We start from the raw sequence: 5855 nt of genomic DNA, 5'->3' as shown, positions 1-5855 counted from the left end.
GCTCGGGCGGCGGCGTGCGCGCGAGGGAGTGGGAGGCGGGGCGCTGGGCCGGGCCTGGCTGGCTGGGCCGGCTGGGCCTTGGCCCAGGGGGGGGGCGGCGCGATTTTTTTTTAAAAAAACAAAACGAATTAAAAAAAATACCAAATGAACTCTGATTTAAATAAAACAATTTTTCCCCGACTCCTAAAAATGAGTCGAACAAAATGAACTTTAAAAACGGCAAACATGCATAAATTTTTAAAATGCTCATTTTTGCCTAAGCAAAATAAATCTTCCAAAACCAAATCTTGATTTATTTATAATATCTTCATTTTTCCTAAATATTGGGAAAGTCATATTATTCCCTCTCTTAAAATTTTTATAGGAAAAACTTTATGAAGATAATTAAATAAATCCAAATGATCCTATTTTCAAAATTTGAGAAATCCCAAATATGAAAATAATGAAACTTCCAACTCTCTCCGAGGGTCCTTGAGTTGCGTGAAATTTTCTAGGATCGGAAAATGCGAGAAAAATATGATATGCATGATGACCTAATGTATAACATTCCAAATTGAAAATTTGGGATGTTACATTCACTCAGGGTCAGACAAGTCAACAGGACAGTGAAACAACTTTTACACAAGTTTGTCGTTTGTATGAACAGAGTCAGCAGCAACACCAGGAAATGATGAACCAATTCATCAATATGGGAAGTAACCGTGGTCAGTATGAACCGCAATCCAAATTATTTGAGTTACAAAAGACGCGTCCTCCAACATTTTCTCATACTGACAAGCCTCTTGAGGCCGATGACTGGCTTCGAGACATGGAGAGAAAATTAATTATCGCACAGTGTTCAGACCATGAAAAAGTACTGTATGCACCACATTATCTCACAGGAGCAGCTGCATCGAGGTGGGAAAACTTCCTGCACATGCACCCCAACGAAAATGAAATCACCTGGTAAAATTTCAAAGAAGGTTTTCGTGGGGCACATATTCCTAAGAGCGTCATGAAAATCAAGAAGAAGGAATTTGATGAACTCAAGCAAAGGGACATGACAGTGTCAGAATACAACAGCCAATTCACTCTGCTGTCACGCTACGCCAATGAAGAACGCATGACCGAGAGCAGGAAGATGGAAAAAAATTGGAAGGCCTGGCACCCGCCCTTAAGTGCCAGCTAGTTGTGCATACCTTTCCAGATTTTAAAACACTGGTGGATAAGGCCATTACCCTCGAAAATGAGCGACGTAGCCTGGAAGATTTCCGCAAATGAAAAAGGGACCAGACTACTTTTACTCGCAATCACAGAAGCAAGAAGGAATTTCAGAAGGGGGATTCACACAAGACCCGGACGAATAATTCACATCCAATCAAGAATTTCCATGCAAGAGACAAAGAGTTCACCTATCGCCCAGGCGTTACCTGTTATGCTTGTGGAGAAGAAGGGCACTATGCCGAGCAGTGCCCCAAGCCAAGGAGCTCAACCCCAAAGCTCAATAAGGGTGGCAATAATTCAGCACCAAAGCGAAGAAATTTCAACCCCAACAACAACCACCGGAAAGGTCACTTGAACCACGTGACCCGAGGGGAAGCACAGAACGCCCCAGATATCGTACTCGGTACGTACCCCGTCAACACAATACCTACCATGGTTTTGTTTGATTCTGGAGCTTCTCACTCATTCGTTTCGAAAAGTTTTGCTTTGCAAAATAATTTTTCGATGCTTCCTTTGGAAAAATCAATGATCATCAAGTCCCCTGGAATTAAGCAAGTGACCCAGAGTTACTGTCAAGGTGTGGTTATTGAATTTGATGGATTGAAGTTTTACGCCAACCTTATTGTACTGGAAAGCAAGGGACTGGATGTCAGGAATGGATTGGTTAACCACCAACAAAGGTTTTATTGACTGCTTCAACCGTACCGTGATTCTCACACACCATCATGGGAAGAAAATAAAAGTTTCAGCCAAAGAGAGACAAATACCTCGGCAACCTAGATTAAACAAGGTGGACGTTTCTGAGCTGGACAAGGTTCTAGTAGTATGTGAATTCCCAGACGTATTTCCAGAAGAACTACCAGGCATGCCACCAGACCGAGAGATAGAATTCAGCATTGAGCTAGCACCCGGAACCGCTCCTATTTACAAGAAACCTTACAGAATGGCACCATCCGAATTGGTAGAGTTGAAGAAGCAAATGAAAGAATTATTGGAGAAAGGATACATACGAGCCAGCTCCTCACCTTGGGGTTCTCCAATTTTATTTGCCAAGAAGAAGGATGGAACAATGAGGTTGTGTATTGATTATCGAGCTCTCAACATGGTCACAATCAAGAACAAATACCCAATGCCCCGAATAAATGATTTATTCGATCAGCTCGCACAGGCCAAAGTCTTCTCAAAAATTGACTTGAGATCAGGATACCACCAATTAAAAGTGCGAACAGAAGATATTCCCAAGACCGCCTTCACCTCCAGATATGGGCTGTATGAGTTCACAGTGATGCCATTCGGACTAACGAACACCCCCGCATATTTTGTTCACCTCATGAACAAAGTATTTATGAAGTATATGGACAAGTTTGTTGTGGTATTCATTGATGATATTCTGATATATTCCAAAACACCAGAAGAGCACGCCGAACATCTCAGGATTGTACTAGGAGAACTCAGGAAACATCAATTGTACGCCAAATTCAGCAAATGTGAATTTTGGCTAAAACAGGTGGGTTTTCTGGGCCACGTGCTAACACAAGAAGGTATTGCAGTGGACCCGGAAAAAGTCAAGGCCGTACTTGGCTGGAAGCCACCGGCTAACGTAACGGACGTACGGAGTTTCTTGGGAATGGCAGGCTATTATCGGAGATTTATTGAAGGATTCTCTACTATAGCAAAGCCCATGACACAATTGCTCAAGAAAGGCAAGAAGTTTGAATGGACAGAAGCATGTGGGAAAAGCTTCCAAGAGCTAAAAAGTAAATTAACGACGGCACCAGTACTAATTGTGCCAGACATACACAAGAATTTTGAGGTATATTGTGACGCATCCCGGAAAGGCCTCGGATGCGTATTGATGCAAGAAGGCAAGGTAGTTGCGTATGTCTCTAGACAACTACGCAAGCATGAGGAAAGTTATCCCACTCATGACTTGGAATTAGCAGCAGTCATCCATGCACTCAAGGAATGGAGACACTTCCTACTTGGGAATCGTTGTGAGATATACACAGACCATAAGAGTCTTAAGTATATTTTCACACAGCCAGAGTTAAATTTACGGCAACGACGCTGGTTAGAGTTGGTGAAGGATTATGATGTTGGAATCCACTATCATCCCGGAAAAGCAAATGTTGTGGCAGATGCACTTAGCCGAAATCCCAGCACGGACGACGACAGTATACCAAAGTTGAGGCCAGAATTTCAACAGGGATTTGCCCGACTCAATCTAATAATGGTCACCAAAGGCAGTGTGTCGAATATAGAAATACAGCCTACCCTGATGGAAAGGATCAAGGAAGCCCAACACGGACACCCCAGCATTGAGGGCATAAAAAAAGTGAGTTTGGGAAGAGCCTCAGAATTCAACGTGGACGAGCAAAGAATATTTTGGTATGGAGAGAGGCTATGCGTACCAAATGTCAAGGACCTCAAACAGCAGATATTGACTGAAAGTCACACAGCTCCGTATTCAATCCATCCTGGAGGGACAAAAATGTACAAGGATCTTCAGGAAAAAATTTGGTGGCATGGTATGAAGAGAGATATAGCCACGTTCATTGCCTGTTGTGACTCTTGTCAACGTGTCAAGGCCGAGCACCAGAAACCAGCCGGACTGTTACAGCCAAATAAGATACCCGAGTGGAAATGGGACGAGATTGGAATGGACTTTATCGTTGGACTACCACGGTCACGACACGGAAACGATGCCATATGGGTCATAACTGACAGATTAACCAAGGTGGCACATTTTATTCCGGTAAAAACAACTTACACCACTCAGAGACTAGCCAGACTTTATCTCGCCCGTATCGTCTGCCTGCATGGAGTCCCTAAGACTATCATCTCCGATAGAGGCACACAGTCCGTCTCTACTTTTTGGGATCACCTACAACAGGCACTGGGAACTCAACTAGCCTTCAGTACCGCATATCATCCCCAGACTAATGGGCAGACGGAACGCGTAAACCAAATCCTAGAAGACATGCTAAGAGCCTGTGTCCTCACCTACGGGAACTGTTGGGAAGAAAGTTTGCCATATTCAGAGTTTGCATACAACAACAGCTATCAAGCCAGCTTGCAAATGGCACCCTTTGAAGCTCTATATGGGAGAAGATGTCGTACCCCGCTAAATTGGTCAGAGACCGGAGACAGCCATATCTTTGGCCCAGATATGCTCAAGGAGGCCGAGGAGAAAGTTAAGACAATTAGAGAACGACTCAAAACAGCTCAAAGTCGGCAAAAGAGTTATTATGACCGAAAGCATCGGGAAATCAGTTTTGAACCCGGAGAATTGGTATACCTGAGAGTTTCTCCTATGAAGGGTCTGCAACGATTCAAGATTAAGGGAAAACTAGCACCAAGATTCATCGGACCATTTCATATAGTGGCCCGACGAGGCAAGGTAGCCTACCAGCTAGACCTACCCGGAGACTTATCCGGTATCCACAACGTGTTTCACATATCGCAGTTGAGAAAATACATGAGCAACCCCGAGAAGCAAGTTTCACATAAGTATATTGACGTGCAACCGGACCTAACTTACCGGGAGCACCCAATAAAAATATTAGAAGAGTCTGAGAGGAGGACCCGAAGGAAAACCATTAAGTTTTTCAGAGTCCAATGGAGTAATCACACCGAGGATGAAGCAACTTGGGAGAGCGAGGATTTTCTTCGGACAGAGCACCCACACCTGTTTAAGGATCAGCTGAAATCTCGGGGACGAGATTTTTCCTAAGGGGGTAGGTGCTGTGACACTCCAAAAAATTTTGTGTTTTTGTTTTCAGAAAGAACCTTGCTTGGTTTGAAAGAAGGTCATTTAGACCCTTCCTAAAAACCATCTTCTAAGTTTGCCCCCTCAAAAATCTTTTTCTTGGATTTAGTTTCTTTTAAAAAGAAAACCATTTTTAGTTTTGGGCTTTTATTTGGTTTTGATCCTTTCTAAAAAAAATTCCATGCCTCCTATGGTGAAACTTTCCTAAAACCCCTCCTCCCACTTTGGTGCAACCCAAACATTCTGTCCAAACTAATAAAATCCATTTTTTGGATTTTATTCCAACTATTTCTCCTCCCAAAATAATTCTGTCTTTTCTTTTGAGCCTAGGTGTATTACAAAGCAAGTACCCTATGCTTTTGATTTTTGACCTCAACTCAACACCCCTGGATAGTCCTTTGTACCCACAACCCAGAACCATCTTGATCCACTCATCTTCTTTTCAAAAATTTCAAATTTTACTCTCTGCAAGTTTGGACCAAATTTGCCAAATTTGGTGAAATTCATATCTACACTTCTCCAAAAATTCTACAAATATTCAGGCAGCCTCCAGATGCAATGAGAGGCCCCTCCACCAAAAACCAGCTCAAGGAAAAAATCCCTAGATGCCAGAAGCATTCTGTCGAACACTTGGCATGCACTGTTTTGTTCATATTCAGTAAATTCAGAGTTTAGTGTCGTTCTCCGTCAGTAACTTCAATCACATGTCCACAGTGCCCTTGGCACGTTGCTCGCAGCCTATCCCTCTTGTCCGGAGCTTCACACGAACGCTTGGCGCGTTCCTGGCATCGGTGGCACCCTGGCCCGCCTGCGCCGGCGTGCTTTGCGGCGGCAGAGCCACCGTAGCGGCGCCCAAGCATCCTGGTAGCTCCGCGTGGCCACC

The sequence above is a fragment of the Triticum dicoccoides genome, chromosome 4B, assembly GCF_002162155.2.
Source record: "Triticum dicoccoides isolate Atlit2015 ecotype Zavitan chromosome 4B, WEW_v2.0, whole genome shotgun sequence".
Taxonomy (NCBI): domain Eukaryota; kingdom Viridiplantae; phylum Streptophyta; class Magnoliopsida; order Poales; family Poaceae; genus Triticum; species Triticum dicoccoides.
The sequence above is the reverse complement of the archived record's forward strand: the minus strand, read 5'-3'. Positions refer to the sequence as shown.